Genomic DNA, 25897 nt, shown 5'->3' with positions numbered 1-25897 from the left:
TGGATTGCTATTAATAACTTAAAGCTAACATTGGAGTTGGAACAGATCCAGCCTGTTGTTCAGCATTTCTTACCATGGTAATACAGTCTCAGCAAATAAACAACCAAGACTAACAAAGTGCAGCATCTGCCATGCAAATCAATCCCAATGCAAAGTCTTGTGTATACAGACGAATCTATGAACAGAGTTATGGGAGACACATGAATAATCCTGTAAACACGAAGCGCAGGTTCAGAGACGCAGACATGTGCATGGAGAATGTGTGTACTCCTTGGGGCCAAGGGAATACTATGACTGCTTTAATAAAGGCATGATTACTATCAGACTGCTGCGCGCCATCACAAATAGCAACAACAACAAAGCAGAAATCGATTGTGACTTTATGCTTTTGTGCACTTGTCTGAAACTCTCCAAAAAAAAAAAAAACACCCCCAACCATTTGCAGCTCCAGAGAGTCAAATGAAAAGGGAAAAATCATAATGATTTAATATAAAGACAGCAGAAGACAATCCAAATCAACTTCAGGCTCTTCGAACAATAGTGTTGGACTAGCGCAAGTCTTTAGAGTAAACATTTAAATATTATTTTGCTGCATTTACCTCCTGTTACAACATAAAATGTTCCCTGTTCCCTCTCATGTCCCACAGTTTCCTCTCTTTGCACAATAAAGTGCTCATCAGGTTGGCTACAATGACATTGCCCATGTTTGGAATTCAATTTGAGTGCGTTGCCACAGACACAGCTTCATGCCATCCACCGCGGCATCCATGCTCAACTCACAACGTGCCCCACTGAGATCTAACCACATTATAGCTACCACAAGGAGGTTACCCCATAGCAACAAGGCCAGTTTGGTTGCTTAGGAGACCTGGCTGGAGTCACTCAGCACGCCCTGGGATTCGAACTAGCTAACTCCAGGGGTGGTAGCCAGCATCTTTACCACTGAGCTATCCAGGTCCCCATGAAACTGTTTTCTTAATGGAATGAATCGCACTAAAGGCCTAGACTTAAAATACATGTGCTGCAAACAATAGCTGCAAATATTGTTGTCACATGACCTCATATTTAAGTCAGTGAGTAGAAGCAAAAATCTGGTCTGTTTCCAAATGTTTGGAAACAGACCACACTCTGCACCCCAGTGTGTACATGCTGACTGATTTCGACTAAGTGAAGGATTCAGCTGGAAAATGATGCTTGCATAGAAGTAGGTGGAGCACTGGGTCACACCCACCTATCACGTAAACCAATGGCAGTAAGAAGTTGTTTAACAGCCAGCACAACATTTATCTGAAATATCGCTCTGACAAGCTATTTTGGACCACCTCAACAAACAAAGGTAATTGTAGGTCAGATATGTTTTTTAAACATCGTAACTTTTGTGAGTCCGATAAAATAATTAAACTTTGAAGATTGCAGCTGACATTCCTTCCAATTCATTTGTGACAATGGAAATTAATGGTGAAGTTGAGCGCCTTATTTGGAGGGATACAGTATTCCATGTAGTGTGCTCTGTTGAATACTGCACATTTTGGCAAATGTAGTAGGTTATTCCAGAACAATTGTATACTGGACATAAAGTGCATACTGTACATGCACATTTGATATTCTACATACTGCATGTCCACCTGCCCATCTTTGCCCAGCGACACAAACTCACACGCTCACATAAGCACTCATCATCGCATAAAAAAGCTCCACAGCAGGGCTGAAAACTCATTTTGACATTAAAGCTTCTTATGAATGCAGAGTGAGAGAGGGCATATTTTTACATTATACATGCATGACAGGGACTAACTTGCATGTTTGTTGTAAATATTTTCTGGTAGGTGTCCCGGTATTTCCGCCCTCGTTTCTGCACAACCTCGCTGGCAAGTGCTCGATGAATTAAATTGAAAAGATAAAGTAGGCCTAAGTTGTATTTATTTGTGGTGTAATCATAAGGATTAAGCTGGTGAAGAAATGCATTAATGTCTAATCCCCCCGTCGCCCCCTCCTATTCACCTCTAGCTCCGCTGTCAGTGCTCTTGTGGCTCATTGGGCCAACACAGTATACAATGACAGACAGTAAACAGAGAGAGAGAGAATGAGAGAGAGCTCTCATCGCACCTCGCTCTCTCTCTAAATCAACCTCTTATTCACAGAATTCATACAGCTTATATCTTACAGTCTAAACTCAATTCTCTCTATTTTGGCTCAGTTTATAACTCACTGGCTCTGTTTAAATTAGCATACTCAACTAGCATGCTACTCATACAATATTAAGAAACTGCATTTTTACAATTTTGCCCACGATTCCAGGGTGTTGTGGGTGGTTGACAGGGCATTGCTATATGGTTGCTAAGGTGTTCTGGGTTTTTGCTAGGCGGTGGTTCATAAGTCTGTAGTGAGAATCACCCTGGCACCAATTGAAATTAACTGGGCCTCACACAAGACACCAAAATATGTGGTGTTTGATTACAGTTCACTTAAGGTGTATGTATTTGTGATTATTAACTATCAGGAGTTTCACCTTAACAGTATAAAAAATATATCCAAATGGATATTTATCCAATAAATTACAAATATGTAAACTGGAGAAAATTGGTCATCTGAATAATCTGAAGGATTGGAGAACAGCCTAACCCTTTAGAGCTCTTCTGTATCATCAACACAAGGAACACACAGTTGTAATATGAGTTTATTTACAAAAATATAAACAATATTAACAAAACCTACAAAATGGTACTAATATACTAAAATATCAAATAAATGAATAGGTAAATAAAGTGCATAGGATGGAACGAAGTAAGTTTTGAATTGGATGTAGCAATGGCAAAATATCACTATTATTTTATGAAAGATAAATTGCCGTTTCTCTGTTAAATAATAAGGTGAAAACCTTATTCCTAATTAAACAAATAATGATTATTTATATAAAGAGTATTTTAATTTGATACACAGGTTATGTAATCTAATCTAGTTTAAACTTATGCCTGGGTCTCTGGAAAGAGGTTACATAGTGAAATGTATGTCCTCATTGATAGATTACTGAGTTTGGCGAAGGTGACGTCTTCCTCTGGGGCTCAGGGCCACGTTACAGTGGGGAAGGAGCTGAATTCTGTTTCTACAGCTTTGGACATGAAGGAACTGAGGAATGCTGATTTCCTAGAAGCACAGAGAGAATCAGCCTGGAACACACAGATATACAGCCCTATATACCTATATGTCGTATGATTCATCATCTGGAACTTGCCGTTGCAGTGGTCTCTTGTAGTGAGACTTGGTACTTTCTACTCTCTCTCAGATGGACACTAAGAATGTTGGGTAATATGTTATCCTCTCTCTCTCTCTCTCTCTCTCTGTGAAGTGGAGACTTAGCACGTTGCATTCTGTTATATCACTGTTGATTATTATTCTGTTATTACACCCGAATCTGAACAGCCGAGAACTCTGAGAACTCTAAGAATGTTACAGAAGTGTGTCCTGTTAACAACCCTCTGGACGGTGAATCAGGACAAAGGAGTGCTCATCCAAAGGATAGTTTTATACTTTCCTGATGAGGAGATTTCAGTTTGGTGCTTCTTGTTTCAGAGTTATGATTGGCTGCTGACATCGGAGGGGGCCCACACAGTGTGGCTCACCTTCCCTTCTCTGTGTGGAACATTTGCATATATTTTAGAGTACATAGTTAGAACAATGTCTTAAAAGTTTCATCTATGCATTGTTCCTTTTTCAAACCTCTTCAAAAATACTCTTGGCATTTTTGGTAAGATATAGAGATATGATATTGAAAGATTAAATATCACGCACACATTAATTTATACCACCATAGTTTTGTTTGTGTGAACTATTGTGCTAATTGAACAACTGCAATTTGCATAAACCGTTCTGTGAACAAACATGGAGTGGATGTGTTTCAGTTGGTGTCCATGTTAGGAGTAAAAGTTTGTATGAAGATTTGTTTTCATGGCTTCTTTGTTTCAGCTTTTGCCACATGGTATGTTAATGCTGCTTCAGGAGGTCTTGAAGAATTGTCATGGTCCTTCTCACCTCTGGTCTTAGGGCAAACCTTAGGATGGGGGTTTGAGTGGTTGCTAAGAAATCACTCATGGACCAATGAGAAATCTTTTCCAACGTGTTGGAAGGTCCAGGGCCTTAATTTCTGAAGTATCTGGTAGTTGTCCTAGTAGCTTATCTGATGGCTATGCTTGGCATTTGTTTGAGTCCTACCACGATCCAATCAAAATGGAGCCACTCTACTTTGCCTTGACAGTTAGGGAGGGGCTCTGCCATAAACTGGCTCCTGGAAAGTAATCTGGTCCGACTGTTCACCACAGTCTCTATGATATTCTGATCCCTAGATAGGCAGCCACTGAGCACTTTATTAGGAACACCTTTACACCTACATATTCATGTGATTATCTAATCAGCCAATCATGTGGCAGCAGTGCAATGCATAATATCACGCAGATATGGATCAGGAGCTTCAGTTAAATTTCACATCAACCATCATAATGGGGAAAAATATGATCTCAGTGGCATGATTGTTGATGCCAGACGGGCTGGTTTGAGTATTTCTGTAACTGCGGCTTTCCTGGGATTTTCACACCCAACAGTCTCTAGAGTTTACTCAGAATGGTGCCAAAAAATAACTCAGTGAAGGAAATGCCTTGTTGATGAGGGAGGTCAACAGAGAATGGCCAGACTTGTTCGAGCTCTCAGAAAGGCTATTGTACCTCAGATAACTACTCATACAAATGTAGTGAGCAGAATAGCATCGCAGAATGAGGTGGATGAACTACAACAGCAGAAGATGACGTTGGGAAATGTATTGCTCAGTGAGTTTAGCTCAGGTCCCTCCTTCAATATATAAGTCTATGGGACTTTTTTGTCCAATTTATTGTCCGTAAGGCAAAAATGGAAAAGTCGAAAAAAGAAAATCGAAAAGTCACATTGCTTAGAAAAGAAAAGCACACCTTTCCTCAAAAAGCAGCTTGATTTAAGGTAGCACAAACTACTGCTACTGTATGAGTTCTCACAACCCCTGGCAAAAAGTGTGGAAATACCACACATAGAGGATGTTCACCCAGCTTTTTTACTTCGTAGCAAATAAACAAATCACAAAATAGCTGAACATTCTTGCTTCATGAAACTTACCTCAAAAAATTACATTACTTTAATTAATGACATATTTTCCAGATGAAGTAGAGGAAAAAAATGCGGAATCACTCAATGTTGAGGAAAAAATTATGGAATCATGCCCGTTGCACATGGTGCCCCAACCCAATTTGCAGGCGTCGGTTGTGACCAGAACGCGTCGGGACACCTGCTGCAAGGGTACCCCTGCCCGTAGAAAGCAGAGGTCTGTCCAGGGTTTGAGGGTTTGGCGGCAGGCGGTGGTAACTTTCACATTGTGCGTGCCGCGGCGCCATGCTCGTCTCGAGACTCGAGTCTGGAGCCAGTGCTGAAGTGGTCTCATATGCATCAACCCCAGCGGCGCGGCCACCGCGGAGGATACCATTTGCCCCAGGAGCTGTTGGAATCGTTTTACAGGGACCACGGTACCTGGCTTGAGGGAAGCGAGGCATTTCAGCACTGACAGAGCACGCTCGTTGGAGAGACTTGCTGTCATTGAGACTGAGTCTAACTCCAAACCGAGAAAAGAGATGCTCTGGACTGGGGTGAGCTTGCTCTTTTCCCAGTTGACCTGAAGCCCCAAACGGCTGAGGTACCTGAGCACCTGGTCTCTGTGCGTGCATAGTAACTCTCACGAGGGGGCCAGGATGAGCCAGTCGTCGAGGTAATTGAGTATGCATATGCCGGCTTCTCGGAGCGGGGCAAGAGCTGCCTCTGCGACTTTTGTGAAGACGCGAGGGGACAGAGACAGGCCGAAGGGGAGGACTTTGTACTGATACGCCTGGCCGTCGAACGCGAACCGTAGAAAGGGTCAATGTCGAGGGCGAATCGAGATGTGGAAGTACGCGTCCTTCAGGTCTACCGCTGTGAACCAATCTAGATGCCGGACGCCATATAGAATTTGTTTCTGGGTGAGCATTTTGAACGGGAGTTTGGACAGGGTCCGATTGAAAACTCGCAGGTCCAAGATCGGTCGTAAGCCGCCACCTTTCTTGGGTACAACGAAGTAAGGGCTGTAGAAACCCTTCTTCATTTCAGTTGGAGGGACAGGCTCTATCGCGTCCTTGATTAGAAGGGAGGCGATTTCTTCACGCAGGGACTGGGCATGTTCGGCGTGTACTGCGGAAAAATGAACGCCCACGAAGGGGGGCGGAGGCCTGGCAAACTGAATTGCGTAACCGAGTCGAATGGTCCAGTGCAGCCAGCGCGACGGGCTGGGCAGTGAAAGCCACGCCTCTAAACTCCATGCTATACTGAGTATTTTGGACATACCCGGCGGGGCTTCGCAGCGGTGCGGAACAGGTAATGCGGCGTCAGGAGGCAGTGGAGCGGCCAGAGGCTCCAGTGCTGAGAATAGACTCAAAGCACTTACCTTGCCCGGCAGGGGGCGGGTTCGTGACTGAGGAGGAGGTCTGATGTTGGCGTCCTCTGGACTCGTCTGAACCGGCCGGTCGGGGAACAGTCGTGGGGCTGAAGGTGGGGACACCGCGTCCAGGAAGCTGGGACTGTTGAGGCCTGAAAGCAGAGTGCCGCGAGAACGGCATTTGCGGGCCATGTGACCCAGAGACAAAGGAAATAGCTATTTTATTGACAATTTGGGTACCGCAAATGAAAAATCACAAAATTCTCCTCCCGGCCCTCCACCGGGGGACGGAGCGGTCTTACCACCTCCGAAGGTCCTGATCCCGACACGCTGCAGGAACCCTGTCGGGATCAGGACCACCCCCGTGCATGTTTCTTAGTGCCTTGGCTTGATGGACCTGCAGGAGAGCCATAGCATGCAGGGTGGAAGCGGCGCGTCCGGTGGCGCTGTAGGCCTTTGCGGGCAGCAAGAATGTTGCTCTACAGGTCCGGGAAGGGAGTACAGGGCGGCCCCGCCAGGTGGTAGGGCTTCCGGGGCATAAGTGGAGCACAACTGCCCTATCCACCTGGGGAATCGGCGTGTACCTGTGGCGCGCTCCGCCGTCAAGGGTGGCGAGGGCGGATGAGCAGGTGGCGGTGTGACGAGTGGAGAGGGGTGCGGAAGAAGACATCAGCTCATCATGCACTTCCGGGAAGAACGGGACTAGGGTGGGACGAGATTGTGAGTGGCGTCCAGACCCCAGGAACCAGTCGTCCAGCCGTGATGGCTGTGGGAAGGATAGAGGGTTCCAATCCAAGCCCACGCTAGTGGCTGCCCGGGAAAGCATGTCGGTCATCTGTGCGTCGACCTCAGCCTGGGCGTGCAGGCCCAAAAGCGGCAGCCCAGGGGAGTCCTCAGCATCAGATACTGCGCCCTGCGATGCCACGGCGAGCTCATCTGCTTCGGTGTCAGGAGGGTAGGCGGACTGGCTGGCGAGTCGCCGTTGCCACGAGCATGGCGGGTGCGGGTGGTCCGAGGGGGCGTACCCGGCGGAGCTGCACCCACTGCCATCCCCAAATCGCTTCCATCGCCAACCGCATCGTCCTCAATCCTGTGGGAAGAAGGAGCAACGTGGGGGGTGGCTGGAGTGACTTGCTTACGGTTGTAAGCGAGCCATGACCGCAACGTTGTCATGGTCATGTTCTCGCAGTGAGAACATGAACCATCCACAAACGCAGCCTCGGTGTGATCGCTACCCAGACACACGAGACAACGCCTGTGGCCGTCTGAAGCGGAGAGCACTCTACCGCATCCAGGAACAACACAGGGGCGGGAAAGGCATCTTTATAAAGACGCGTCCTTAAAAGGACGTTCAACGCTTCTGTGTTTTGTTCTTTTAGAGGAAATTACTCTTTTAAATAAAATCACTCTTTTATGAAAAAAAGGACTCGTGAGAGTTCTTTTTAATCAGCAAATGTCGAAGCGCCCAGGGGCAGGAATGCACAGCCGTGCAAACAGGAGAAAGCCGCTGTTGTGCGCCGTAGAATCCAACAGCATGCAGCAGAGGAATGACAGGAACTCGGTGTGTAACATGCAGCAACTGCAGACACGACCATCGGCTCCGAAGAAATTTTCTGAATGAACTCCCATATTTGCGCCGCTTAAATACCCTGATGTCCGGGGGCGGGATATGCAAATACCGGCTGCCAACTTCTCATTGGCCTTTTTTCATAGATCAGATGTGGATATCGGCGCTCAAGAGAGACCCCTAGTGTCACTTCTCTGACACAACGTGGAGAGAGCGACAGAAGGGGAACTGTATATCATTTTGTTTCAAACAGATTGCATTGCAGGAGAATATTTGTTTTAAATTGGAATAGTTTTATTTAAAAGTAGACATTTTAAGCTTTCTTTAGACATATGTTTCATGTTTGTGTGATAAGAATTCGCGGAGTTTCAGTTCATTTTTTTGACGTGTTTCTGAAATATGCTCGTGAACACAGAGACTGCTTACAGCTCACCCTTTTTATTTTCTTTATTTTACAAAAGCACAAGATTTTGTTGTTATTGTGAGTGCACACAAATTAAAGTACACCCTTTATAGTCTCTAATGATGTCTTACATTTATCTGTATACCCAAAAATGACGGAGTATTTTAAGTTGTTTCTGCTCTAATGACGAAAATATCCAGCAGGACGCGCCGGCTCGTCCGTTGACCCCAGAGGGTTAACGCATTGACAATGCTTCCGAATTGACATTTCAAGAGCAAGGAAAGGGGAAGAAACTGACCCATCAAAGCTCAAGTACGTGCCAAGGAAAAGCAAGAGCTCTGTCGATTAAAATCAGAAGAACGCAAATTTTTACAACCCAAGAAATTTCTCTTTCAGCCTTAACATGCATAGAAACTGGAGATTTTCACTTAGGGGTGTACTCACTTTTGTTGCCAGCAGTTTAGACATTAATGGCTGTGTGTTGAGTTATTTTGAGGGGACAGCAAATATACACTGTTATACAAGCTGTACACTCACTAATTTACATTGTAGCAAAGTGTCATTTCTTCAGTGTTGTCACATGAAAAGATATAATGAAATATTTACAAAAATGTGAGGGGTGTACTCACTTTTGTGAGATACTGTATATTCACACTTTGTTTTAGCCCTGTCCCAGCACTGGAGAGTCAAATATAATATACAGTCTCAAAGTTTGTAGCAAAACAATCATAACTCTGTAATTTTAAGTATGTTACCTCATCTGTCAACATGATGCTGGTGAATCATGTTCTCTCTTTGTTTTGGGCTAAGCTTGCTTATAATCACGAGTAAAAGCAGCTGGCTGCAGTTCACTTAATGGCCACAAGTGTTATTAATAACAAGGCTTTCTGAATCTTACATACTGCACCTTTAATATAGGCCTACTCATGTGTGGTAATCCACTCCACCTTAACCTGGTGGTATGAACACTCCAGTGAAACATAGTTCACAAATGAGTCGAAAAGAAAAACCTGTAATGGTCTGACATAATAATTCCACCCAAACTCCATATCAAGAACAAGAGTGCTGTATGTACTGTAGCTCTTAAAGAACATTACTACGCTTCAGTGGGCATGCTGACACTGGCTCCGCTTGTGTTTTGAGGTCTATGCTATCATGAGTCTTGCACTAGAAATTGCATGCGTGGGGGTGTTCTGAGGGAAGTCATACACTTCTACACCTTTTGGCACCTCCGGCATAAGCCACACTTCCGGTGCTACTCCTTGAAAAGGTATCTGTATCAGTGGCTGTTTGAACAATGTTCTCTAGTCACAGTAGAACGTGATTTAGTGTACCGGTATCTCTTGTTCTCTCCCCCTCAGCTGGGTTATCTGGAAGGAAGGCTGACCTCGCAATGACTCCCAAAGCTCACTCCACGACCTGTGTGCCTGGGAAAACAGGAAACTGACATCTTGGAAAATGTAATGTTTATGGTTTTGAGCCATTAGTATGGGCTCAATGCCCTGCTGTCTGCCACTGATTAAAGGGACGTGAATTATCAGACAAGCAAGGGCAAGGTAAAGGTTTACCCTTTAGTAGCTATTTTGATCACACTTGGGAACAAATAAAACCAAGAGTACTTTAACGGTTACATTGTCAACACTGTAAGAAACAATTTTGAGAGACAGTTAGATTATTCCATTCTTTGAATAAAATGTGTCTATTAAAGTCACTTCTGCTTACATCTCCACGCTCTTAAAGGCACCTCCGCCTTTACATTTGTGAACAAAAGGGACAGTAGCCCTGTAGCCCCCGTTCAGTGCATGTCAGTGCCCTGAAGTTGAGGTTAAAGGTTTGTTGTAATTTTTCACCTGCCTTGCGGACATTTACATTCTGAAATAAAATATTTTAGAATATAAGCCATTATTCCAATTACCATTTACTGCCTATTTCTATTGTAAAATAATTAGTACCTGCAGTGACATATATGTGCTGCTATTTCAAGAATAAATGCTACTATAAATGTTTGTGTTCAGTGTAAAAAAAACAAGCCTATGTTCATGTTTATAATCTAAAGGGTGATGTGCTGTTTAAACTCTGTACTTTTATGTTTCGTTTTTTTTTTTTACCCAAAAAGAACGGTTGTTAGGAATTTTCTCATTTCCAATTTAAATAATAAATGTTCTCTTTTGCCACTTTTTTTATTTGGAGATAGAGAAGGGAATAGGATCAAGACACAAAGCAGTTTAGATTCAAACATGCATCTCGTGTGGGAGCACTAAGGCTCAAAATGTCTGGAGAGTGTGAACTAACCTCTTGGCTATGGCTCCGACAATTCTTTTCACTTCAAACCCAAACTTACCCCTTTCTTCTACTTCTCTCTCCATTGACTTCATCCCATTTCCTCACCTCTGCCCACCTGTTGGTTTTACCTGTCTCCATCCATCAATCAATCTTCAGCACTCCCGGGGCATGCTCTCTTTCAAGTCTATTAAACAAATGTTATGGATTGTGGATCTTTGCATGCCTCCACATACACATGCCTATAACAGGAGAGAGAGAATACATAGAGGTAGAGCAAGATTATTCGAGATCTGGGACAAATGTGTGTGTGTGTGGATCTCTCTCACCGTAAAAAGAAAGACAAGTGGAAATTGAACCCACCTGGGTCCAATGGCCATGTATAGAGCCACCTCCAAACCTTGTGTAAACAATGAATGCTTTGAGACATCCTCATAAACTGAGACTCGCATTAGTGTTTTTCCAAGTCTAAATGACAAGAATAAAGAGAAGAGAAAACAATTTGGGTGGAGCAAGTTCCAGCAAAGCGAATGTTAAAAAAGCAACTGTCAAGTCACTGTACAAGGCTGTGAAAATAACCAACTGTCAATCAGTGTTGGGGCGTGCCTAACAAAGTAGTTGTGATTCTAATTTAGCTACATTTTTCAGTAGCTCAGTAGCAGTTGACAGTAGTTCAGCTATTATTCTTGTAACAATTACTTTCTCACAAGTAGCGTAAAAAATGTTTTTGAATGTCACATTGTACTGCCCCCACAGCTTTACAACTGTAACATTGTGTAGCTGGCAATGGCAATGAGACAATGAATTGAAGAACCCAAGTGCAGTTTATTCCAAAATGTAACATCAAAAAACCCTGACTAAAAATGTGAATCAAAACAAAACATAACCATGAACTTTACTAAACTTGACTTGAACAAACCATAAACTTGACTTGACTGTGAACGTGGCATGAACAATTTCACAAACAAACATCAATACTCGATAAGAGACAATGGCAAACATGAGGTCTTAAATACATGGACATGTGTAAATATATGCCAATGAACAAACATAACTCTAAACAAGATAACAAGACAATAAACTAAAACCAAAGACAAACTAGAACTGATAACAAAGTAATCAAACAATGAACCAATGAAAACAAGACACATGAAACAGGAAGGTCACATGACAAGGAAACAGTCAAAACATGGCATGGAACATGAACAAACATTTCAAAATACATAAAAAAAAAAATACATAAACAAAAGACATAAACAAAACATGAACAAAAACATCTAGATGTTACAACAACCAAGAAAACTGAGAATGTCTGATTTATTCCAGTGAATCATACATTTCGGTGTAGATAATCCAATTAAAATAACAAGTCAATGAGTCCCTGACTGATATTTTAGTCTTCTTTTAATAGCAACATTTAATTTAATACTGCTTAAATTGTACGTTAAGCCATGGTCACACTAGGCTTTGTGGAAGGGAAATTATTAGACACTGCAATGGAAAGAATATGGTTTCACACTCGATGGCTTCTTCTTGGCATGTGCTTATATTTCTGTTCTCCCTCGATCGGATACGTTTGAATGGAGCGTAAACTGTTGTGTGACCATATCTTTGATTTTGACAAAAGTTATTTTGCCTTTTAGTTATACTAACATAAGTTACAATATCTACCCTTGATTGATCTTGACCCTTGAATAACTCAATTATCCAAGTTTTTGTTGGCTAAACTAGTGATAAGTTATCAAACTAATCAAACAAAATTATGCCAATTGCAGTGTTATTGTCTTTGAATATTATTTAAAAAATATTACTGTTTGTTTATTAATACTGCTGGTTGTTGTGATTGTTGTCTTGTTCATTTATTTGTCATCTAGCAGTCATTCAAAGATCATCGTTTTACTCAGTGTTTGATGATTGTCACCATCATTATGATTCATGTGTAAACGGTTGAGACTCTTTAACTAGCTTAAGTTGAAGTATGTACTGAATATGTTTGAGAGTTCAGATGATGTTTTCTGATCTTCAACTGGCCATTTACTACCAAATGGCAATTTAGTTTCTCTCTAACAATTGGATGGCCATAATTACATCTATAGTTATCAATAATATTACATGATCATTTAACTAAAATTACGTATCTATTCAGTTCAAACCAAATAAGAATTTAAAGTTGATTGAACAAAGAAAGTGAAAAAGTAAGTTATTTTGAGTAAGCTTTATGTTCTTATTAAACAACTTTCCCTCTTAAGTTGACCCAACTTAAAATTAAGACATCACAAACAAGAATATTTATTTTTACAGTGTATTAATAAGTGAGTATTCAATTTTTTCATAGGCTAGTATTCAGTTACATTAACTGATTCCAAAAAACAGTATTTGAGTCCCTGTGCTGCATTTTAAGTCTTCTAATTATTGACCAGAATATACGGTATATAAAGTATTTAGTTAAACAATGTTTTGATGTTACAGTATATAAATAAGGGTGTATTTTTTTTCCACTGTGGTGAAACTTTAGTGTACTGTGAAGAGGAGGAGTACGTGGCCATGATGGCGCATGGCCGGAGCTGAATCAGCTGATCAGCGGGAGAGCGAGATAAGGGGTGGCCGGAAGTGCCGGTTCGAGAGAGAGAAAAAGACGCACGCGGCCGTGCTGCACATTTGTTTATGTTGGTTTTAAGTTACCATTAAACTTCATGTTTACTGTTCAGCTGGTTCCCGCCTCTTCCTCGTCACATGTACATAATTCTATTTAGTGTACATTTATAAGTTTAATGCCATAACTCTAATTGAGATCAATTCATATATTCAAATACCCAGTTTTTGTGTCAGAAAAATGTAGCTTTGATCAAAGTAAATTTTATCATTTTATAGTTATATATTTATATATATATATATATATTAGATGAAGTTGTAGCTAATTTTTGTTAGTAAACTGGAGAGTATCAAATTATTCAAAATAGTAGCTTGTTTGTAGCCAAACTAATTTAAATGATGATTACCTTGTTGCTTGGCAAAAACTATAGATTTAAAGTAGCTTCCCCAACACTGGTGTAAAAGATATGATGCTCAGTTTGTTTGCTAGCCTCTTGCTTTATGGGCCTTGAGGTAATCTTCAACTTCACAAAGAAGGGAGGAAATGAGAGGATGGGAGGTAATGTAATGTGCAGCCTGTGCATGAGTGGCTTTCATTGGGTCACCACTGACTAACTGACTTGTTTAAATGACACAGCCAACAAATGCAGGACCTTTTACAGCCCTGTAAGGCCACTGACCTGGCCAGTACTTATCTTATATGCTGCAAATATTGTGGCGAAGCCAGAGGAGTCGGCGCCATTCACTGTTTATTCTCCAAAGAAAGGGAGCAAAAGGATGGAGGGGAGGGATTTTTGACAAAAAAAGATTTAAGAGAAAGTGGGCTTAGGGGGACTGTGGACAGGCATGTAAGGCCAATGCACAGGAGGCTCCTTGGGTACGTGACAGACCCTGTGATTAGCATAAAAATGCAGGCAATCTTGAGGATGGCAGCGGGAGGTGGGAGGGGGTTAAGTGGCAGGCTTTTACTTGGTTTAAACAGCAAGCTTGATTTACCCTGGGCTGTGTGGCAAGCTATCATTTGCAAATCACACCATGTCTCCAGGGCCTACTAAGATGAGTCATTGGTTTACCATGGATGTTTGTTGTGGAGCTCTCAAATAAAGCTGAAATGATTAGTCGACGTTATCGACAACGTCAACAATAAAAAATTGTTGACAAAAATGATCACTGTCGAATAGTCGATTAATCTCATTTAAAGTAGCATGAGATTACATTAAACTGTAACGATGACGTGCGAGAGCAGCATTGCGGCTCGCGCCTGACTGAGGAGAGGAGGTATTACACACAGTCCAGATGCACTCTAAACTTTCCAAACAGCTTCAGCTGATGTAGATCACAAAGTACAAGGAATTATTAAAAAATACTAAATAAGTAAATATAGAAGCACTCTCACTGTGGAATAAGAGTCGGAGCTCTTTAAAATGAACCCCCCGGTTTTATATCTTAAATGCAGTTTTAATGCATTTTAGCTTTATTAAAGTTCAAATAATATGCAAGAAGATCAAGTAATTAACTACAAACTCCGAAACGTCTAGGTTACGTATGTAACCTCCGTTCCCTGATGGAGGGAACGAGACGTTGTGTCAGAGAAGCGACACTAGGGGTCCACTTATAAAAGTGCCATGCGCTGAGCCGTGTACGTGAACTGCTGATACAGGAGCGAGCAGGTATTCTTACGTGCAGGACGACCAACTGTATCAGGCTGCATGTACCCTTCCCCAATGCCCCATTTAAGCCATCAGGATTCCTTATCGTTACCCTGGAGGGGAACAAGGTGCTGGCCGCCAACCTGGGAACGGGCCAAGCCTGGCCGGGCCTCTTTTCTCTCTATGTTTCTCGCATACAGCAACTAAGGCCGGGGCCCTTACATGCATTGAGGGAAGGGGGTCTTAGCCCTTATTCAGGGCAGAGAAGACCCTGCGGAGGCCACGCCTACCCGAGAGGGGAGGCAAGTTTACGTGGCAAAACCATCAGAGGCCTGCTTAGGGCCTATGTGGAAAAGTCGGTGCGGTGGTGGATCCAGCCTCATAGAGGGGGGAACATACAGCACGGCAGCCGAGGCAGCCATGACTGCCTAAGGGAAACACGGGAGTCAGCTCGCCAGAGGGGACAGAACCGTGGTGTTACACACAGGGGGAGTCCGAAGGAGGCCTTACCTGTGGAGCACCTATACCAGTACAGGGTAGCTTGCGGTACCCGCAGTGGTTTGAGTCAGCGAGTTCCTCCGCTCCTGGTGGAGTGAGCTTGGACCCACAAGGGGGGGCACGGCCTGGGTGTGATAAGCCAGGGAAATGGCGTCGACAACCCAGTGGGCGAGTCTCTGCTTGGAGACAGCGTTCCCTTTCTGCTGTCCCCCAAAGCAGATGAAGAGCTGCTCAGAGCGTCTGGTGCTCTGTGTGCGGTCCAGATAAATACGTAAAGCACATACTGGACACAGCAGTGAAAGGGCTGGGTCCGCCTCCTCCCGGGGCAGCGCTTGCAGGTTCACCACCTGATCCCTGAAGGGGGTGGTAGGAACCTTGGGCACATAGCCCGGTCGCGGTCTTAGGATCACGAGAGTATCTGCCGGACCGAACTCCAGGCAAGCGTCGCTAACAGAGAACGCATGCAGGTCCCTGACCCTCTTGATGGAAGCGAGCGCGATCAGCAGGGCAGTCTTGAGAGAGAGGGCCCTGAGTCCAGCTGAGTCAAGCGGCTCGAAGGTGGGTCTCTGGAGTCCCGTAAGGACGACCGAGAGATCCCAGGAGGGGAACAGGTTAGGCCGGGAGGGAGTTATCCTCCGGGCACCTTTTAGGAACCTGACAATTAAGTCGTGCTTACCAAGAGACTTGCCGCGATAGCGGCGACATACACCTTGAGGGTGGAGGGGGACAGCCTCCTCTCCAGCCTCTCCTGAAGAAACATGATCACTTACCTAACTGCGCACTTCTGCGGGTCTTCGGCTCGGGAAGAACACCAGTCCGCGAACAGACGCCACTTTAGAGCGTAGAGATGCCTGGTAGAGGGGGCTCTGGCTTGATTGATTGTATCTATGACGGTCGGTGGTAGGCCGGCTAGATCTTCCGCATCCCGTCCAAGGGCCAGACGTGGAGATTCCAGAGGTCTGGGTGCGGGTGCCAGAGCGTGCCCCGTCCCTGAGAAAGAAGATCCTTCCTCAGGGGAATTCGCCAGGGAGGGGCTGTCGTGAGGAGCATGAGGTCCGAAAACCAAGTCCGGGTAGGCCAGTAAGGGGCTACCAGAATGACTTGCTCCTCGTCCTCCCTGACCTTGCATAGCACCTGTGCAAGAAGGCTCACTGGGGGGAATGCGTACTTGCGCAGCACCGCAGGCCAGCTGTGTGCCAACGCATCTGCCCCGAGGGGAGCCTCTGTCCGGGCATACCAGAGCGGGCAGTGGGAGGTTTCTTGGGAGGCAAACAGGTCTATCTGAGCCTTGCCGAACCGGTCCCAAATCAGCTGGACTGACTGGGGGTGGAGCCTCCACGCTCCGCCGGGCAAGCTTTGTCTTGACAGCGCGTCCGCTATCACATTGAGGTTGCCGGGGATGTGAGTGGCGTGCAGTGACTCCAGTCGCTGCTGACTCCAAAGGAGGAGACGACGGGTGAGCTGTGACATGTGGAGGGAGCGTACTCCGCCTTGGCGGTTTATGTAGGCTACGACCGTGGTGCTGTCTGTCCTGACTAGGACGTGTTTGTTCCGAATTAACGTGAGAAACTTCTGCAGGGCCAGAAAAACAGCCAGCAGCTCTAGGCAGTTGATGTGCCAGCGCAGCGGGCCTCGGTTCCACCGGCCTGCGGCTGCGCGCCCATTGCATACGGCGCCCCAACCCAATTTGGAGGCGTCGGTTGTGACCAGAACGCGTCGGGACACCTGCTGCAAGGGTACTCCTGCCCTTAGGAAGCAGAGGTCTGTCCAGGGTTTGAAGGTTTGGCGGCAGGCAGAGGTAACTTTTATGTTATGCGTGCCGCGGCGCCATGCTCGCCTCGGGACTCGAGTCCGAGCCAGTGCTGAAGTTGTCTCATATGCATCAACCCCAGCAGCGCTGCCGCCAGAGGATGCCATATGCCCCAGGAGCTGTTGGAAACGCTTTAGCGGGACCATGAGCCTGGCTTGAAGGAAGCGAGGCATTTCAGCACTGACTGAGCACGCTCGTTGGAGAGACGTGCTGTCATTGGGACTGAGTCTAACTCCAGACCGAGAAAAGAGATGCTCTGGACCGGGGAGAGCTTGCTCTTTTCCCAGTTGACCTGAAACCCCAAACGGCTGAGGTGGCTGAGCACCTGGTCTCTGTGTGCGCATAGTAACTCTCGGGAGTGGGCCAGTATGAGCCAGTCGTCGAAGTAATTGAGTATGCATATGCCGGCTTCTCGGAGCTGGACAAGAGCTTTCTCTGCGACTTTCGTGAAGACGCGAGGGGACAGAGACAGGCCGAAGGGGAGGACTTTGTACTGATACGCTTGGCCGTCGAACACGAACCTTAGGAAGGGGCGATGTCGAGGGTGAATTGAGACGTGGAAGTACGCGTCCTTCAGGTCTACCGCTGCGAACCAATCTAGATTCCGGACGCCATATAGAATTTGTTTCTGGGTGAGCATTTTGAATGGGAGTTTGGACAAGGTCCGATTGAAAACTCGCAGGTCCAAGATCGGTCGTAAGCCGCCGCCTTTCTTGGGTACAACAAAGTAAGGGCTGTAGAAACCCTTCTTCGTTTCGGTTGGAGGGACAGGCTCTATCACGTCCTTTAATAGAAGGGAGGCGATTTCTTCGCGCAGGGAGTGGGCATGTTGGCTGTGTACTGCGGAAAAATGTACGCCCACGAAGGGGGGCGGAGACCTGGCAAACTGAATTGCGTAACCGAGTCCAATGGTCCGGTGCAGCCAGCGTGACGGGTTGGGCAGTGAAAGCTGGGGAACAGTCGTGGGGCTGGAGGCGGGGACACCGCGTCCATGGAGCCGGGACTGTTGAGGCCTGAAAGCAGAGTGCCGTGAGAACGGCATTTGCGGGCCAGGTGACCCCAGAGACAACAAGGAAATAGCTCTATAGAGTGTAAAGAATTTAACAAAAAATTCTCCTTCCGGCCCTCCACCGGGAACGGAGTGGTCTTACCAGCTCGGAGCTAACGTCTCGGTCTCTGGGTCTGTCATCTCAGGAGCGCCTGGGAGCCTTCTGGGACCTCAAGGGGGTCCGTGAGACGATGGGTGTCCAACTTCTGCGGGGAGCTCAACGCTGGGGCTGAGAGCTGGGCCCACTCACTTGTTAGTTGAGGCGGAGCACTACTTTCTTTCTTTCTTGAGAGCCGCAGGAGGACGCCCTTGGCGAGCAGACAGGGCATGGCCCCTGGCGGCAGGTTTGCGGCAGGGCAGGATGCTTTTTTGCTTGAAAATAGCCTTGGTCTGTTTCTTCACCACTGAGGACTGCTGGATGAAGTCGTCAAGTGGTGTCGCCGAATGGACGGAGCTGGGAGACGGGGGCGTTTGAGAAAGCGTGCTTTGTCTGCCTCCCGTACTGCCTGTCCATTGTTGCGTTTCTGGACCACGGAGTGGCCATCGCCTGTTTGAGTGCAGTTCCTGCAGCACGTCAAGAACAGGCTACCCAAGTGCAGATTTGAAGTGCCCTGGCCCGGTGGACTTGCAGGAGGGGGCCATGGCGTGCAAGGGGGAGCGGTCTGGGACCGGCGCACATGCCCGCGGAAACCAATTAAGCCCGGGGAAGCATAGCGGACCTTCTTGCGTCAGGCTCAGACTGGGTGGAGACCCGATGGTGGCGGCCCAGGCGAGTTATCCACATTCGGCGCCGCTGTTACGCACTCCGATGCAGCGGTGATGTCATCATCCAATGCTGGGGAGCTCGAGGGACCGGCGGTAGGCTGTTAAGTGACCGCACTAATCCCGAGCTCGGGGGAAGCAGGCAAGCGTGCCGGGGAGGCGGGAGGTTTTCGAGGGGATTTACCCGGCGAAAGCGTCCCGTTATTCTCCCCAGATCGTTCTCCATCGCCCGCGGCGCCTGCCTCAATCCCGTAGGAAGGAGGCGAGGCGCGGGGGGTGGCTGAAATGGCTCTCTCTCACTACAAGAGAAAGCAGATATCGCAACGCTGCCGCGGTTATGTTCTCACTCTGAAAACATAACCCATTGGAGAGCATGCTCATCCCGAGCTCGGATGGAAACAAGCAAGCGTGCCGGGGAGGCGGGGGGTTTCGAGGGGGTTCACCTGGCGAAACGGAGCCTGTCACTGTCCCTAGATCGTTTTCATCGCCAGCGGCGCCTGCCTCAATCCCGTAGGAAGGAGGCGTGGCGCGGGGGGCGGCTGAAGCGCCTTTTTCTCACTACAAGAAAAAGCCTACGACCGCAATGCTGTCATGGCTATGTTCTCGTACTGAAAACATAGACCATTCATAAAAACGCTGCCTGCGTGTGATCGCAACCCAGGAATGCAAGGCAGTTTTGGCCGTCAGAGGTGGGGAGAATCAACGCATCCAGAAACTACACAGAGGCAGAAAATCGTCTTTAAAAAGACGCATCCTGAGAAGGACGTTCAACGCCACTGTGTTTGGCTCTTTTAGAGTGAAATTCACTCATTTAGAATAACTCTTTCGAGTTGTCTGCGCTGTCGAAGCGCCCAGGGGCAAGAATGCACAGCCGTGCACGAATGAGAAAGCCGCTGTTGTGCGCCGTCAGATCCAACAGCATGCAGAGCGTCAGAGGATTAAACAGGAACTTTGTGTGTAACTGCATGCACGACCATCAGCTCCGAAGAAATTTTCTGAATGAACTCCCGTATTTGCGCCGCTTAAATACCTGTATGTCCGGGGGTGGGACATGCAAATACTGGTTGCCAACTCTCATTGGCCTTTTTTCATAGTCCAGAGGTGAATATCAGCACTCAAGAGAGACCCTTAGTGTCGCTTCTCTGACACAACGTGGAGAGAGCGACAGAAGGGGAACTGGCATTTCACTGTGCGGTCAGCACCTCTTCTATGAGTTGCGCGGATGTCCAGATCTGAGGGGGAGAGATTTAAACTGCACCCGGCTGATGCACACTCTGTCAGGTTAACGCTCATCCCTCGAGCGCACGCTTGCTGCATCTAGATTATAATGTGTTGACTCAAGACTTATTGAATCAGAATATATGTGTCACTGTGCATTACTTAACGTGAAGAAAATTGGCAATACGCAGCTTTATTAATGATAGAGAGTTTGTTCTTTTGTGAGTTAAAGATGGATTGAATTGAACAGAAAGGTGAGAGAGGAAATCTTCATCCCATTATACACTGCAACAAAATTTTTTGAATTGTTTTGACTTGTTTTCCAATAAAAATATCTAAACTAATTTAAAACAATTTACATTTACTTTAGGAACTATACTGCAGAAGAAAAAAAATGAATCTGAGAAACTGGAATATAATATTAAAAATACAATATTTTAAAATATCTATAAATAATTTTAAAAAAGATGCATTCACCTGAGAAGCAGCATATAAGATATTTAGACTTGCTTTTAGAGAATAGTATAATATAAGTATATTTTGTTTTTACTGCACTTGCAGAAGTATAACCAAGTGAAAAAATACCTTAAAATACCTTTTTTGCAGCTCTCGTCAGAAGTAACCACTTTTTTTCATCCCTACTAAGATGCAGGAGTGCCCTGTCATGACGACTCTGTTTTCTCTCACGAGTATGTTTTGGCCTCAAGTGTGTGCATTACGGGTATAATAATGTGTGTCCTCAAGTGTTTTTCCAACAGATATCTCAGATTGTTGTATTGTCCAAGTGTATTTTGCTTTAATACAGATCAAGTCTTCGTTGCTAATTCGAAAACATCATGTTAGAACCAGCAACGGAGGCTTGCGCTGCTCTCTCTCTCTCTCTCTCTCGCTCTCTGTGTGTGTGTGTGTGTGTGTGTGTGTGTGTGTGTGTGTGTGTGTGTGTGTGTGCGTGCGTGTGTGTGTGTGAAAACAGGGGGTGGGGGGTAGTGTGGTGTTTTACACTACATCTATGTGAGGCTGATTAGGGCGAAATATATTGAAACATTAAAAGTTATTTCAGAAAATAGAAATTGTTGTATTGATCAAGTTGTGGGGGTGCGGCTCTATTTTTTGGTTCAGACTAAAGTCTCTCTGTGTGTGTGTGTGTGTGTGTGTGTGTGTGTGTGCATGCGTGTGTGTGTGTGTGTGTGTGTGTGTATAAGTGCGGGGGAGACATTCTTAACCAATTTACTTGAGCCAATGACTTTGTTTATATTGTTATTTTGTGTTGGTAGCTTGTAGGGCTCTTTGAAATAACTGAAATAATTTGGCAAAGTGACATGGAACCTTCATGCGGTCAAGACCTGGAACAACTTTATAGCCGTGCGTTTACTTAAGAAATAATTGCACACATTAGAACATCTGTGAACCAATCAGAATCAAGCATTCAACAGACCCGTGGTATAAAACTTTATAAACTATAATCACTGGCTTATGGTTACGGCCGTCCTCGCGTTTGCGAGAGAGTCGAGTTCCGGCATATAACATAGGTGTAGCGTAAGCTCCAGTGAGAAGTGATGAACTAACCCTTTAACAAAAAGTATTTTTTCCCTTTAGTTCAGTGAATGTCATTTAGAGGTATTTTTTAAAGATGATTTTGTCCTCATTATTGTTGTAAGCATGTTAAATACAAACTTTTACATCGGGGCACAAGCTGAATAATCGGTTAAGAGCTAAAGATTAATCATTGCATTAATTTGAATAGTCGAATAATCGTTCTAATAATTGTTAGATTAATCGATTATCAAAATAATCGTTAGTTGCATCCCTACTACGTATATATTAAATTAATACCTTTGATGAAATTAATGCTTTTGACAACACATTGTACTTGTTGGACTGACAGGTTCATTGGTGTTGTGCGCATTAGCTGTAAAGGATTTGTGATATACATGCATTATAATAAAATAAATGTATATAAAATGTGTATAAAATTATATATATATATATATCTATATATATATATATAGATATATAGATATATATATTTCATTGCTCAAGCGACTTACATTTTTGAAAGACTTTTCAAAGTGGTTTGATAATAAATTAATGACACATAAATAAACGATAAATCAACAGAAAGTATATAAAAAAAAATACACAGTAAGAACGCAAACACACATTTAACATTGACTATCTCCCTCCACTGTCTCCCCATGAGAGCCCTCCAAAAAATACAAATAAATGCCCCATTTTATAATAAATAAACTCATTTTGCACAGCCATCAATTGCCACCACCCTGCCCAACTCCATGCACCACTCCCGAAACGAGGGCACTCCAGCTGACTTCCATCCCCTAAGGATGGCCTGCCTTCCAATCATGACACCCACCAGGACCCAGTTCTTTATGAACCCATCCCCTATATAACAGTCCCATCGCCTAGAATACAGTCTGGGGCAAAATGTAATTTGAATACCCAATACATCACACATAAAATTCTGAATCCTCAACCAAAATTCCACTAAAAAACATGGGTTGTGTCTGATTTGCATTACCAGCAGGTGGGTGTGTCTTTGAGACCAAGTCTATACAATCTACAGGGGGTCCAATAGAATTTATGTAAAATCTTAAATTTTATCTGAAGCTCCCTTGCATCTCTATATACAGACTTGACGTTTTATTAGAATCCTAGCCCACACTCCCTCCTCCAATAACAACTTTAAATATTTCTCCCATAATCTCCTGATAGGAGTTAGAGCTCCGTCCCCCAGACTCTAAATTAACAAGGAGTAATACACTGATGCCTCATGACCAATTATTTTTGTCTTTAACTATTCTCTCATTATGTATTATTAATTTTTGCAAGTTTGGTCCTCTATTAAGATGAGACATGTGTTAAATTATTCGGGTATTTTTCTCCAAAGTAATATTGAAGTATGAGACTTCAGCAAAGGTTCAATCTCACTGTAGTCTAGGAGACACAATAGAGATATTAAAGAGATTTCATTTGCAATATTTATTGTGTAAGTGACCTATGTTCTTACTGTCTCACTGCAAAATTCTGCAGGCAAAGTGCATGAAACCCTGTGACCTTTGCAAGGCATGATATGACTCAATTTGTTGGTGCTACCGACACACACAAACAACTACACATAATATGCATTGAGATTACTGAGACATCCCCCTCAAACTCATCATTGAGTTCTTATGAGCTTCTACGTGTGAGCTTACAGCTGTCTCTGAGTTGCACCCAGAAATTATTCATTGGATCCCAGTCTATTTGTAGTCTTAAATTACTGTAGTTCAGACTGGGCCAAGTTCCTGTGAGTGGGGATGAATGCTTCTTAAAATAAGAAAACCTCTAGTGTCAAGATAGGAAGTGCCACAACAGAAGAACTCATATTGAAATAGAGCAGAAGACTTGGCTGTGATACTAGAGATAATTCACTGGGAGTTATTTGCCCTCTTATAAAAAAAAACTATTTTTTTCTCATTCCCATTGTTAAAAGATTAATTGTCCTCAATTGGCACATAGTCATAACACTTAACCACAGCTAATTATTCTTTACCGTTTTGTCCACTTTACACCTTTGTAAATCATATTTGTTATTTTTCTAACAATGATATCCAGAAATGTGTTCCAGCCAATTACATACATAAAAAGCTTTCTTGCATTCACAGTCACAACCTATCTATTTTTACACACTGAACCAATAAAGTGAATGCTTCAACTTAGTTCCAAAAGAAAGTATGCCCATGTATGTAATTATGTAATAGAAACTCAGGTCACATTAACACAAATATGCTTTAGTTTGAAAAACTCATCGATTATGCTACGGTCACTCCTCTCATCCACACTTGAACAGTGTTTTTCCTACACTTAAAACCGAGCCTTTTGAAAAATCTCTAAATATTTGATTTAATTTAAACTTTAAACTATTTAACCAGGTTGGTCCAATTGAGATTTAAATCTCTTTTACAATAGAGACCTGAACAAGAAACAATAACCACATACTTTTGAAAACAATGACACTTATTGATTAGTGTGGACGTGGTCTCAGAGATTCTACTCTTGAGTCGTTCACTTCATTGGACCTTGGAAGTTATTTTTTTCTATGGAAACACCCATAACGCCAAAATGGCTGTTGTTCCTGCAAAATATGGACGAAGAAAGCACTCCAGGTAACAATGGCATAATACAATTGCATATCAAACAGAAAAGTGTTCACTACCTTTAGTGTTGAGGACACTCACATATTGGTTATTTTTAAATGATGTCACGACTGCCAAGTCTGAGCTTTACATAGGCCACTTCCACATGCTTTCATTTGAAAATGCATTGATTTTGCTACATTTACACCTCTAATCTACACTGGAACAACGTTTATCTCTACTGAAAACGGACACTTTACAGCGCTGTCTAGGACAATGTACTTTGGAAAACTATGACAATCGAAAACATAAAACGGACATTTAAAATCAAAACAGATTAGTGTGGACATACTATGTGCATATTGGTAGATGGTATATTATATTCGTTTAATCGATATTTGCCTTTTTATCATTATACAGGACAGTTAAAAGTTACATGGAACTGTTGAACAGAGAGAGGGAGAATGAAACAGTCAAGCACTTTAACATAATGAGTTCAAACACGTCTGTCGCAGGTCTGATATGCAGACTGTTTAAATGAGATTGTGTTGCACACCGGTCTATTATTGTAGTAACATGATGGCACGTTTACATGTCTCAGTCACTTCACATGCAAGCAGAAAATTTTCAATGCCCTCAAGAAACAAGGCCGATTATTAAAAAATTCAGAATATTGACTGATTTAGCACCTCGGAGATATATCGATCAACTTATCATGTCAAAGCGTTAAGGTTAAAAACAATGGAAAATGCCTGCAAGAGGAAGTCTTTATAATTAGGGTGGATGACATACTGTATGTTAGATGACCCGTATGTTTTCAGCTACAGCACCACCATCTTCAAAGTACTCATGTTTCCTTACAGAATCATTTTAAGTTCCTTAGCGCACACGTTTGAGTGTTACAGATTCGGCCAAAGGAGGGCGAAGGAAACACGAGCATATGAGACCCAGGAAAATGCTTCACTTCAAACGATGGAACTTAATCAATGTTATCTGTAATTGTTTCAGTCTGCCCCTCTGGTTTAATCACTTCCAGAGAAAGAAAAAGAGTGAAAGAAAGGGTAGATTCCCTCTAAAAGAATCCAGATCTGTTCATGGCTCTTAAGGGATCTACAGAGGAACACAATGCTTTCTAGTGAATTGTCAATGGGTATTTTCATATTACCCATAATGCTTTAGACTTTTCTCCTTATACTTTAGCACTAGATCTGTAGGTCAATCGTTCTCATAAAAATTCCTTTGTGTGGTCAGCAAACAATGAGCAGGCCGCAGCTTGAGCAAAACACTTTCAGGATGTTAAAGAACGTTTTGTCTGCGTGTCATAGATAAATGAATGCATGAGTTAGGGCAGGACAGGATGAGTGTGTGTGGGTGTGTGTGGGTGTGGGTGTGTGTTTGTGTGTGTGTTTTGTGCAGTGTGGACTCACCCTATGTGGTAGAGTTAATCTCTGTGCAGCAG

Source organism: Xyrauchen texanus, chromosome 26 (genome assembly GCF_025860055.1).
Source record: "Xyrauchen texanus isolate HMW12.3.18 chromosome 26, RBS_HiC_50CHRs, whole genome shotgun sequence".
Taxonomy (NCBI): Eukaryota; Metazoa; Chordata; class Actinopteri; order Cypriniformes; family Catostomidae; genus Xyrauchen; species Xyrauchen texanus.
This window is presented reverse-complemented; position numbering follows the sequence as displayed.